Source organism: Platalea leucorodia (assembly GCF_965183815.1).
Source record: "Platalea leucorodia genome assembly, chromosome: 2".
In the NCBI taxonomy this organism is placed as follows: Eukaryota; Metazoa; Chordata; class Aves; order Pelecaniformes; family Threskiornithidae; genus Platalea; species Platalea leucorodia.
In genome coordinates, this window is record NC_138824.1 from 40,609,362 (window position 1) to 40,623,807 (window position 14,446).

Sequence of the window (14,446 nt, forward strand, 5' to 3'; positions counted from 1 at the left end):
TTTTTCATATTTCACATATGCCATTCCCTGCTCTTAACATCCAGCTTGAGTAGTGCTCACTGTTTAGCTGCTGTGCCTGTGTCTTTTTGCAGTACATTTTTCTTAAAATATATGATTATATAGCACTTGCTGATAAACAAGTTGAGCATTTTATTCACAGATGGCTCTTTCTTACTGCTGCAGTTTATCATTGCTCTAAAGATTTCACAGTTTTTCATTTTGCTGCTAAGATACCAATGCAAAGTAAGTTTTGAGAGGTTATGTTTTAGTTAATAGCATTTTTTACCAGGCCAACAGATACTAATTCATACAATTTTTCACTAACACATTTTATTTTTCGTGTAAGGGGGAGAATTGTTCAGTGGTCATATGCATATTCCTAGACATCTGGGACAAAACAGAGAATATCTGAATTTGGAACTGGTCCTATCTGGGCAGTAGAGTAATGCTTGGTCTGCTAAAGGACTTTCCTCCTATTTGTTGTTGATTTTATGGAAGCCAAGCTCTTTTAAAAGTCTGGGTCCAGTTGTGGCATTTTGCCACTTCTGACTATGTAATCATTACTGTGCAGATAAATTAAAATCCCTTTTGAACTAAAGTATCATTTGCCCTTTTTCATAACCATTGAAGGGAGTGGAATTACTTGCTGAAATTTGAGTTACATTTGTATGCGTCTATTCCATTGAATAAGGCCAGATTTCTGAGAGTATTGAGGCACAGAGCTTCCATGATAGCAGGGGGTATTGGACACTGTCGTGGTTTAAGACCAGCCAGTAACTAAGCACCACGCAGCTGCCCCCTCACTCCCCACCCCCTGGTGGGATGGGGGAGAGAATTGGAAGGGTAAAACTGAGAAAACTCATGGGTTGAGATAAGAACAGTTTAATAATTGAAGTAAAATAAAATAGAATAGTAGTAACAGTAGTAGCAGTAGTAATAATAATAATATAATAATAATAATAATAATATAAAAAGAATATAATAATAATACACAAAGCAAGTGATATACGATACAATTACTCACCACCCACCAACCGATGCCCAGACTGTCCCTGAGCAGCAATAGCTGCCCCCTGGCCAACTTCACCCAGTGTATATACTGAGCATGACGTCATATGGCATGGAATAGCCCTTTGGCCAGTTGGGTCAACTGTCCTGGCTGTGCCCCATCCCAGCTTCTCACTGGCAGGGCAGAGAAAGCTGAAAAGTCCTTGACTATTGTAAGCATTACTTAGCAACAACTAAAACATCAGTGTGTTACCAACATTATTCTCATCCTAAATCCAAAACACAGCACTATACCAACTACTAGGAAGAAAATTAACTCTATCCCAGCCGAAACCAGGATAGACACCTAGGCATATTTATAAGCCTGCTTCAAAATTAAATTGAAGAATTAAGGCATAAACTCAAAAGATATGAAAGACAGTTACTGGAACATCTGTTGGATCTCAAAGGTATAATTGTGACACATGCCACATGTCATCTTCAGTGACTATGTCCCACCAGCACTGAAAATTAAGAGAACTGGAAGATGGCCATATGTCAGCCAGAAGAAAACAATCTTGACCAATAATAAACACATACTCTAATTTTATCCAGTTTGGGGAACAGTTTGTACACTGTTTGTATGGGAGGATAAACAATCTATATTTCATATTTTGTAATTTCAGAGTGCTGTTATATTAGATGACATCACTAATTTCCTCAAAGATGTGTTTGTAAAGACACGAAATAATAACACCTGTATTAGGATCATTCTTCAAATAAGCTTGAAGAAGAAAAAAAATGTTCATCACTGCTTAGACAACTTCTAAATTATTTTCAAAGCTAATATTCCCTTAATAAGTCAAATGTACTAAGGAGCAGAGAGCGCATTTTTTCATACCTGAAGTAACATTGGAAGTGTAATGTAAACAATTTTGACCCAGTCCCATGAAGAAAGTAGGTGAATACAAGGATTAAGTACCACCAATTCCAAAGCCAGAAAGGACATTGTAGAATCCTCTCTCCACACACACAAGCTAGATAATTTCTCCTGAAAATTAGTATTAAATATATTCAGAAAAGAATAATCAAATTTACCTTAAGAAGCTAGTAAAGAACACTTTTCCTCCTATTTTCTTTGAATGAGAGATTCCAGTGTGGTGTAAATATACCCCAGAAGTGTTTAGAGATTTTTTCAGGTTTAAATATATCTAACTTCAGACTCTGGGCACTGAATTTTGTGTTCTTTGTTTTAAAATATTTTCTTTCTGTAAGTGTGCATGCAGTGATCATCTCTCAGACTGCCCTTAGACAGAGGTAGCTGATCTTCATAAGCCTCAATCATCCATCTTGTTTGCCAGATCAGTGTTTCCAATCCACCACTGTTGCTACAGTGTTTCCAATCCACCAAATACAACATATGATTTTTTTGAAAATTATCGTGTATATAAGTTATTTTTATAGTGGAATGGATATTTCCACAAGAAATTTTGTATTCTATATAAAGAATTTTAGATTCTATATATTCATCTTCTGAAAATATTCAGAAAATTAATATGACTGTTTTTCAGAGCTGTCATCTAAAGGTAATCTCCTAAAAACTACTCTAGATCTGTACTGTGAAAGACTGATTGAAGCTTTATTTAAGTCAGTTCAAACAATACCATCAGCTCCACTGGGGTTTAATTTACTCCTTACATACTTTGCTTTAAATCAATAACCAGGATTATTTAATGTTTTCTAAATACATACAGTCCTGGATCTGCCACCATTCAGCTGTTTAACTTTAGTCAGGCCAGTTACCCATTGAATCTGCTGAGATAATTCATGGATTTATAAACAAGCATGTGCACAAGTATTTCAGCAGCAGTATATGTATGCATATGTATTTCACACGTACTAAAGCTAGCAGCCGTCATCAATTGCAAAACACTAATATAATTATCATGTATAACAGATTTAAAGAAAGGTTCTATTGAAAAGACCAAACTGAAATACATAGTTGGTGAGTTACCATTTTAATAGCCTGATGGCACCCTGATATGTTATTTTGAAGAATCTGGATTATTTTTTTTACTAGAATTTATGTGGGTTCTAAAAAATAAAAAAAAAATATTGTTTCAAATTAAAAACATTTTTTTATTGCAAAGAGCGGTAGATATTTGATACTGTCCTTTAATAATAAACACTCTCTTAAGAAACATTTACTATTAATGACCTTCTTAAATATTCCCATTAACCGATGTGTTTTAACAATGATTAGTCTAACTAGGAAGCCTTCATTATGGAGTGATGGCTTTTTATTCATTTTTACTACAGTTCAGTTTTAAAGTGCATGATGCTTTTGGTTCATTCAATCTGTGCAGCAAAACTATTTTCAGAAACTTCAGGCATTCATTTATTTATGTATTCCCTGGACACAAAAGTTAACAAGTCCTGTTTATTTTGATGCAGCTAATAAGAACTGATTTCATGATAGCATAGTTTATTGTGGTCCAAGTGAAACTAAGTCATTCATTAGACAGTTTGTGATGAGTAAAAATAACACCTCAGCAATACTGTGTGGATTCTTATAATTAAATATAACCCTCAACCAATTTAAATTTTTTTAACATCAAACTGTCCTGCAATTCTTAGTTAGGTATCTTACAGTACTTAATTAATACTTTGTTCTGTATTTTTTGCACCTACTTCTCAATATTAAAATTCATGCACTTATGTCTTTTCTGATTTTAATGTTCCTATTATAACTATTTTTGAGATTTCTGCCTAAACTTAACCACTTTATTTTAAAAAACAAGTAACCCAAAAGCTTTCCAGGAGAGACTCCAGGGTAAGCATCATAGGGGAAGAGAAAACAAAATGCTAGAAAACATTAGAAGAAAAATGATAATAACATTGATAAAATTTCACCATACATATTTTCATAAGTATTTGAGAATAGTCAGAGTGGAGGAGGCCAAAGATCCATGCTGTTCATACCTGTCTAAAAGATAACTAACAAATTCCTGTGTAAAATGTAAAAATAAATGCAATATTCTACAGCAAAGAAGCCCACAGTTTAATCATGTTATGTGAAAGAAATTTTTTGTTGCTGTTGTTTTTTGTTTGTTTACTTAGTCATTCCCAGTATGGAAGGTGTTCAAAATCTTCAATCAAATTTGCTGTCTTCTCTGAAATTTTCCCACTCTACTATATCCTTTTCAAGATATCAGGACTGGGACTGCGTAGAATATTCAGTCATAAGAGACAGCCATTCTTACTACTGATTTTGACTGCAGATGCCCATGAGTAGGGCTTGTTATGATGAAATTAAAGAAAAAAGGACAGAAAGATTTATAAGCTAAAGGAGAAAAGAGTTTCAACGGTAGCAATTATGGAAATGGGAACTATCATTGTCTTGACAATATCGGCACCCCTCCCTCACTCTAAAATCTGGAGCCATGCTTAGAATACACAGGAAGGAACAGCTTTTTGCAGAAATAGGTTGCAAAACATTTAATGCTGTTTGTGTGGTGTGCTATGGTGAAATTCTAGTACTTACAAGACGGAAGAGGTAATGTTGTGGTTTAACCCCAGCTGGCAATGAAGCACCACACAGCCACTTGCTCACTCCCCCTGGGTGGGATGGGGGAAACAATCAGAAGGGTAAAAGTGAGAAAACTCATCGGTTGACATAAAGACAGTTTAATAGATAAAGCAAAAGCTGTGCATGCCAGCAAAGCAAAACAAGGAATTCATTCACTGCTTCCCATTGGCAGGCAGGTGTTCAGCCATCTCCAGGAAGGCAGGGCTCCATCATGTGTAAAGGTTACTTGGGAAGACAAATGCCATCACACCCAACGTCCCCCCTTCCTTCTTTTTCCCCCAGCTTTATATGCTCTTTGGTCAGTTGGGGTCAGCTGTTCCAGCTGTGTCCCCTCCCAACTTCTTGTGCACCCCAGCTTACTCGCTGGTGGGGTGGTGTGAGAAGCAGAAAAGGCCTTGACTCTGTGTAAGCACTGCTCAACAGCAACTGAAACATCCCTGTATTATCAATGCTGTTTTCAGCACAAATCCAAAACATAGCCCCATACTGGCTACTATAAAGAAAATTAACTCTATCCCAGCCAAAACCAGCACAGGTGTAAAGAGCAAAAAATATTTTCAAATAGCAAAGAGTATTGTCTGTGCAGGATATAAATGTGCCAATCAGTTCAAAGGATTCCAAGTCTGAATTGCTGTTGTAAGGAGTCTGTCTTTTGGGACATATTTATTCCATTTGAACTGAGAACGACTACATTTTAATTTGTTTTATCACACTGAGATAATCTTAGGTTTTGCTGCTGGAATATAGTATTCCACGGTACTGTGTTTATCGGAATTAATTTTGGAATGCTTTATTACCTGCAAAATCAGGGATTTTTCATTTAAAAGGGTTCCTGCCTCCATGACTACAAATCTTGATTTTGAACAGGGTTTACCAGAAATATATTCTGGCCAAGTTACATTTACCTGTTTTATTTTGAAACCCAGTTTGAATAGAAGAACAGTGAAATGCGTTGACATTGTGTCAGGTCTACACAAAGTATATTGAATTAAATATGACCTTTGGAGTATGAAGAGAGTTCATCTGTGCAATCTGCAGGTGTACAGCGTGCTTTGAAAAGTCCCAGATGTGGCATATGTTTATTTATTTACTTTAAGTACTTTCCAGCTAGATTAATATAGTGAAGCCTTACAAATTCTCTCAGTCCTCGTGAACTTCACTGATCCCTCTCTTAAAGAAATGACTTTATCATTTGTGTAGGCACCGCTTTGTACTGATGAGAAGCTGCCACTTGCTGCGGCGCTGTGGTACAGTTCCTGCACCTCCTCTGCTACACTGATCACAACAGGCAAATCTACAGCGGGATCTGCTCTTTCAGATACAGGAACACAGTGAAGGAGCTTGGGAAACAGAAGACGTCCAGACAGGGTGTTGTGGTATGAGGTATAAAAATGGAGTGTGATTGGGGTCCTGTTTTGAGGAAGTGAAATTGTGCAAAAATGCTTAAGAAGGTAGCTAATATCCTCACAGAAGAATCGGGATCGTGCAATACCATAAAGAAGAGAAGATCACAGAATGAAAACAGGGGTTTGAAAAGATTCCTGGATGTTCAGGAGGAGAATATAATGCAAATTTACTTTTTTTAGCATACTTAATGGCCTTTAACTTATTGCCTGTGCTTTTATTGCTTTGAGACAACTAGGTTTTATATTTACAGTCTCAGAAGAATTCCATATATCTAATGTCTTTCAAAATGTTTGGATTTTTCTTTTCTTACTTCTAATTTAATTAGTCTAAATTAAAACTTTTTTGTCTCTTAGATCTTATTTTCATTCTCTCTTTTTAATTGAAAGAAATAAAATGACATTTTTTTCTTCTCCAAAGAATAATAATATTTTTATTCTTTGAAATCAATTTTTAAATATTCAGTATTTTGTATCTTATATGTGTTTATAAAAATCAAGATTTTTTTTTTTTCATTAAATTAAGCATATTGGAGAATGATCTGCTCAATTTAGTACTTAAAATTTTAAATACACATTATTTGGTAACACTTTATGTGCTACCTTTACTTTTTCATGCATAAATTTCCTTTCATGGGTATTTCCATTGGGTTTTTATGGTATTTTATATTGCAGTTTTTGACTTTTTACTTTACCTTAGCCACTAATGATCATAGTAAATAAAAGTTTGTTGAACATTGTGTTCATATGTGAGTGTTTTCTTTAGATGTTTAACCTGTGCTTTAGCCATGTACTTTTTACGAGTCTCATTCACCAAAGCATTTAAGAGTATTTTAAGTTCATCAATGTTAGATAAGTTATCGGTGCCTATTTGGATTCCTTAAAAATATTAACCAGCTGAAACAATCACCCATACTCTCTGATTGTGTTGTCTTACATATATGTACAAATAGCATAATGCTACTAGGTTTGAGTCTAAGCTGGAAGGCTGTGCTTCACTTACACCTTCAGGCTCTCTGACAAATTTGTGTTGAAGCTATTGTCTCCACATACCTCTTTCCTACATGTTGGAAGTAAGAGATATGAGGACTGTCCAAAGCATACTGACAGAGGCACATACGTCTACAGTGTACATATTCAGTCAATGCAGTCGTTCACAGAGGCTTCAAGTCCCTCATTTTCCAAACTCATAAGCCCAGCAATAATAAATGAACCAGAAAAAAGGAATGTCTTCAGTGTTAAATAGATCTACCGTGACTCACCTAAAAAAGCTACATACATTTAGCAATTTTGCCATATGAAAAAAAAAATATTTTCCTCACCTGAAACTGGAAGTCTGCCTTGGCCTTATCACTCCAAGAGATCTAGCAAAGAGCTTGGAGAGTGGGGAGCAGTAAAAAGAGAACACAGAACAGCAACAACTCCCCTTCACAGTCCCTATACAGGCACAGGACCACCATTCCCTCTTCCCTAATGTGACAGGTGTGCTGCCCCCTCACCCCCAGCCGAGCACATGAAGACTATGACAGGTGTTTAGCTAAGAAAAGAGAAAAGGAGGAGGAGAGGACACCTGGAACAATGCCTTGCATACTCGCAACTGATTGTCTTCTGAAACCCAGTTGATGTTTTCTTCTTGCTCAGGATCGTGTCGAAGCGTGCCCAGTCTGCTAACGTTGAGAGAAAGAAGGCTCTACGGTATTATCAGTAAAAACACAAGATCTGAAATATGTTATTTATGATTTACATCCAGGGCCACAGGACAAAATTTATTCTGAGGGAAACAAAAAAGGTCCATCCCAGTAAGCTTGACATTGCATATGGGCAACCACTATACTGACATACTCAGTTTCTGATTTCCAGATGAGAAAAAGGCCTCAAGTAATTCTTATGCAAAACATAACCCACATCTTTGTGATACAACAGGAATCTGCAATGGCACTCCGTATTGCCAGGGGTTATTTGTGTTTTTATCCTAATTCAGTATTCAGCTAAATGTATAAGAGACAAATTCTACCTCTTTTTATCAGACTATAGCTTCCAATATATTACCTGAAAGTTTTTACAGGTCTTAAGATTATATATAATAGTAGATTTAAGTTTTTTTTTTTTTTAAAAAAGACAGGTAATTTGTTCTATAAATATTTATGAAAGTTACTACAAGGAGCTAAAAATCATTCTAGAATTTTTTTTCTGTCATCTTGTACAATACATAGCTTAAATATGAAAGTAAGTTTCTTGAGTTTAAGGAAATTATTCTTAACCATTCTATAAGATGAATGTTTTGCCACCTTTTGTAGCAAGAAATATTTGGAAAATGTGTAGAAAAAACAATATAATAATATTTTTTAAAAGTTTGGTGATCTTCAGTAGAATTTAATTTAAGTTTTTCATGGTAAAAAATATTCTTCAGACAATGTCTAAAGGCTTTATTGTTATTGTTTTACAGAAGACAGTTTTCCAAATATAAAACTGATAGATGAAAGCTGCTACACTGCAAGAGTTGAAACTTTCATTTTTGTCTACTTAGCTAAATACAGCTAAATAATGGAAAGGTTGTGACTTCTTTTCAAACAGCAAAGCAACACAACATGAAAATGGTACTATAATGACTAAAAGGAATCAATTTGGTCTTTTATTTCTTAGTAACCATAATAATAAAATATACACCAGAGCCACTGCACATATTCATAAGCATAGTCTTACATGTTATAATCTGCATATCTGAGTATTCTGTGAGAAGGGCATTTGAAGAAATTCACAATAATTTTCATACTCAAGTTTCATTATGCAATTTAAAATTATGTTTGATAATCTGAACAAAGAATATGCACTTAAATTGTGTTTGAATATAGAAAAAAAATATTATTTCTGAAGACTCTACTTACACTATTATAATCTGACAATTCAGTGTTATACTTTGGCTCCCTCAAAAGTTTTTTTTTCATATCAGATGCCTTTCTTACTTGCAAAAACAAGCTGCTCTAGAAATGTGTTTATCTCTATATATGTGAATGGCTATTTAATTTTTTTTTTCTGAGAACATATGTTGTATATGTGTCTTCTTTATTACTAGTCTAGTATGGGTGATTTATGTTTAAATTAAATTAAATATATACGATAGATGTCAGTGAAAGAATTTACTTTTTTTTTCAGTACATTCAGTACAGTTGCACAGGTTAGCACCAAGGTTAAATGTTGCTAACCATTTTCCCTTATAACAGAAAGAAACTCTAGATCCTGCAGTGGTGAGAGATGTCAACTAGAATTACATGTGAGATCAGTTTCAAGACCTTGCAATGTTACAATATATCATCAAACTTTTGTAAAAACTAAAAACATCAGCATTAGTCTAAAATTGTAAGTCACAAAAGTTGGAAGTTGGATAAATATACTGGAGAAGAGTGGACCTACCTGTCAGTCTTCTGCCAGTATTGCCATTTCCATCAGAGGCGTTGTGGTGGGTTGACCCTAGCTGTATGCCAGGTGTGCACTAAAGCTGCTCTATCACTCCCCTCATCTGGACAGGGGAGAGAAAAATAATGAAAGGTTCCTGGGCCAAGGTAAGGACAGGGAGAGATCATTCACCAATTACTGTCACAGGTAAAACAGACTCAACTTGGGGAAATTAATCTAATTTATTACCAATCAAATCAAAGTAGGATAATGAGAAATAAAAACTAAATCTTAAACACCTTCCCCCCATCACTCCCTTCTTTCCAGGCTCAACTTTACTCCCAAATTCTCTACCTCCTCACCCTGAGCACTGCAGGGGGATGGGGAATGGGAGTTGTGGTCAGTTCATCATACTTTTTCTCTGCCACTCCTTCCTCCTCAGGGGGAGGACTCCTCACACTCTTCCCCTGCTCCAGCATGGGCTCCTCTGTCTCCACGGGTCCACAGGTCCTGCTCAAGCACAGGCTTCCCACAGGGTCACAGCCTCCTTCAGGTGCATCCACCTGCTCTGGTGTGGGGTCCTCCATGAGCTGCAGGTGGTTATCATCTGCTCCACCGTTAACCTCCATGATGCAGGGGAATCTCTGCTCCAACACCTGGAGCACCTCATCCCCCTCCTTCTTCACTGACCTTGGTATCTGCGGAGTTGTTTCTCTCACATATTCTCACTCCTTTCTTTGGCTGCTGTATTCTTCAATATGTTATCACAGAGGCACTACCACCATCATTGATTAGCTTGACCTTGGCCAGCAGTGGTCCGTCTTGGAGCTGGCTGGCATTTGCTCTATTGGACGCAGGGGAAGCTTCTAGCAGCTTCTCATAGAAGCCACCACTGTAACCCCCTTGCTACCAAAACCTTGCCATGCAGACTCAATACAGGTATGAAGACAGAGTAGCTCATACTAAAAAAGGTTTAACTAACTGCATCTATTTTGCTTTCTTTCCTTATTTGAACTGATATTGCAATGTAAATATACATACTTGCCTACACTTATAGTAATATAAGTCCACAGTAGAGCTTTACCACTAGAATTGTGCCCATTCAGGGAACTCTTCATCAGCATAGTATGGTAGAAAGTCAGTACAAAAAAACCCACCTCTGATACTATTCCACCCACAATTTTAGGTCCAAATACTACTCCTTGTCGTGACAGGTCTTTAATTTGGGTTCTTGGGTTTTTTTTGGTTTTTGTTTTTTGTTTGTTTGGGGTTTTTTTTGTTGTTTTTTTTTTTGTTTTTTGTTTTTTTTAACTAGAACTCTTTTTATTATAACATAGTTAAATATAAGTTAAATATTTAGCAATAAGAAATATGGAATTTCTCTTCAAATTTTGGCGGGACATTGATTATTCTAAATTACAATGTTGCTAGTTATAAATGGATGAAGTTCAATATTTCCCCCAAGATACGTCCATGCTGTCTTTAATGGAATTTCTTTTCAGTTCAGAGCCTAACTCTAAAGACAAGCTGCATTTGCACACTGTAGACCTTCTTTTTGTTGGTGCATTTTGATATGTAAGCTGGAAAGTGTCTCATCCTCTCACATTTTAGGAAGCATGTCTAAGTAGAGCTCTTTTCTAAATAGATACAAAGTATTCCAAAGTAGACCCTTCGTTTTATTTATTTTCTCATAAGGACAAATCACTTTGAAAGGAATAAAGGGAATATCAGCTGGGAATTTCTGTCTTGCCTTGAAATGACAGTACCTTTTTTCAAAATTTATTTGGAGACTTCAGAGTGCCATGGAAAAATGTTCCATGTGCGTAATGAGAAAATGGAATGAGAAGGGGCAGACCCAATAGTTAAAGAATTTGATCTTATAAGAGCCCTACTGCATAGAAATTAATCAGTCTTGTCTTCTAACAGGGGTATAGCCAAAGAGCTTGCTAATATTTATTTAGCTAGCTAGCTAATAATTAAAAAAAAAAAAAAATCTCTTCTTAATTGTGATATGTGATTACATCAATGTTTTATCTGTGTTCCTGTCCGTAAACAGAATGAGCATATGAAAGAGTCTTGATCATTGTCAAACATGAACAATAACTGACTTTGAGCTAAAATTCTTCTTGTTTCTTTTTTTTTTTTAAATAGTTTTTCATTTTAAAGACTTACCTTTTTAAGAATTCATCTTCAGTTTGATTCAGTGAGACTAACATAGAGTTTTGTCTCCAGATGACTTTTCTGTAGATGACACCAAGAGTAGAAGGGAAAGGTAAGTGGACCAAAAATCCCCAACAATTCATAAATTGAAGCTGCCATTTTCTTTTCATCTCCTTGCTCCTTCTAGTTCCCCAGTGGTGCTTCACTGAGGTCCCTTGAGGTTAATAAAGGGCTGTATGCTGCCAACAACTGTTCTCAGCCACTGTATCTCCATCATCCTTCCCTTTCTGCATAATGCCAACAAATTCAGAAAAAGACAAATGAGCAACACAGTCATGAGCACCCTTTACCCATTTTTTTTTGCTGCCATAGGCCATTGACTTCTTTGCCTATTTTTAAAGTCCATCTTGTCTATGACTTAGTGTCAGTTATTTGTGTAGACAGGTATAATACTAGAAAATAATTTATGTCCATGGTCACTAGCTATATCCTTTTACTGGGAAAAATAATTCAGCCTCAATATGTTTTCATAAAAGTGGTCACATTCTTAATATTCTACAGGATCAGCTGTTGTAAAAATATTTTTATATAATTTTTAATATTTTAAAGTTTTGAATTTTGATTTCAGACTTCAAAGACCATTTGTCTCAACCATTATAGCCTTAAGATGAAAGCAAACTGGGAATCTAAAGTTAAAAGCACATCCTTATAAATGACCTGTTTCAGGAATTACCATCTGCGATCCCAAGTGATCCTGCCTTGCAGTTATGTCTCTCAGCTATTTGTACACAATATGCAGCTGCCTGTCATCTGACAGTTGTGCCAGCTCAGATGACACTTCCAAGCAAACGTTTCATGTGTCATGCTTTGCAACATAAACTGAACTTTGTAGAGATCAGCAGCCTTCCATGAGATCTCTTGCTCTTTCCTCAGGCTCTGCTGTGACTGTAACACCCTTTAAAATATCCCATGGAAATAAACTGCCTGATGTTTTCTGCAGTATGTCAGAAATGTGATACCTGAATCACTGAGATAGCAAATTTAGCACAGACAATTCCATATGTAACACCAAATGAAATGAGCTCCAAAGTTGTAATAAAATCTTAAAAAAATGTATCAACAACAATGACAAAACCTTTCCAAGCATAAAAGGTTATATTTCTATACATATGCTGCAGCTATGTCTCTTATGCAGGAAAATTAGGTTCATCTTTTTTTTTTTTTTTCCTGTTTTGTTCTCTGCTCCGTAAAAATACCACCTGCCAAGTTGCGGAGTATTTACAGATCTACAATAAATTCAGTATCTTCTTTAAATTTGTTAGTAGATGCTGAATTATTCTAAAATTAACTGATTCTTTGTGGTTCCTTGTAGCAATTAAATGTGCAGCAGTTCTCTGAAGTGTTGAAAGATCTGATTTTTCATTTGCATAATTGTTTGTTCTAGTTAGACATTAGTTTAAAATCAAATCTTTACAAAAAGCAGTGCAACAGAAATGAAAGAGTAATAAATAAGTAAGGAGCTGTACAGCTGAAGAGAGACTGGTTAGGGCTTTTTATGTACTACCTAAAACTCAAAAGAAGATCACAGAGATTTCAGAAGATGTAGTTTTTATGAGTTTAAATTAGACTTATCTCCAAATTATACATGCAGTCTCTAATTGGAGAAGCAATGGCAAGGAAGCAGAGATATCTGCATGTCTGATTCAAAAAAGGAAAACCTAGAGATTCTTTAGAAAATCAAAATGTACCTCCTCATGCCTCAAAGTCTTTCAGTCCTTTTTCACAAATATCTACTTCACCCACTGGCTCCATTGTGCCATGAATTCCTGCAATATTCCCATTGGCTAGAGAGACACAGGTTATTTCATAATGATATCTATTTCTTTGGAAAAAAAAAAAAAAGTTTAATTTCAATGTTATTAAATTTATTTTTACTGCCATCCAGACTTTAATATCTATAGGAAAGGAAGAGTTCCTGAAGATTCAATAAATTAATTAATAAAAAATACAAATGGGGCTTATAAAATCTCCTACTTTCTGTTTGGTTTATCCAGACATTATATTACTTTTGATAAACTAAGTAAACAGTACTATTCCAGGATTACCAGAACATTGTATTGCTTTCTGCTGCAAAATAGCCTGAAACTGAGTTGAACTGGGGATTTGCAGTTTGGCTTCAGGACAGAGGCAACCTTCCACAGCAAAGAGTCATTGTAACAGATAGAATAGAGTGTTGGAGAATCTGAACTGGAGGAAAAAGCACACTGCCAATTTATGCTCGTGATGTGCTGATCAGCATTCCTTTCACATGTTCAGAGTTTGCTGGCACATGAACTAAGTAAACTTCATGCTATCTTAATGTGCAAAAGCTGACATAGGAGCCAAGCAGAACTAAGATGAAAGTACCATGTGTGTCACTTAGAGCTACTGTTCTCATCTTTATTTTAGACTTCTCTTAACTCTAACCAAAGAACCAAGACAATCCTTCCTGAAGGGAGCACAGGATAATAACACTCTCTTGTGCACAAGCACACCACTGCTTTACATTTCCAAAGTATTGTTCAAATTCCAGCCAGTTAAGCTTTACTACTAGCATAAATGTAATTGTTCAGTTTCAATTTCAAAGTAAACACTAAAAATATAGATCTTTTGTCCATCTTCATGTGATATTCTGTCTCTAGCAAGCCACTTAACATCTCAATGCAAAAAGTTTGGAATGTGTTAGAGACTATTTTTTTATGGAGCATCAAATTAAAAATCCCACTGACCCCAGCTTTAATTGCATCCCATTTGTTGCAGGGTACTGCCTTGGAAAGTCTTTCCAGATATTTTATTGTATTTCCTAAATTAGCCATCATCCTAATGCTATGCAGCTAAAACAGTTAAAACTATATCATGTCCTCTACAGTAGTTA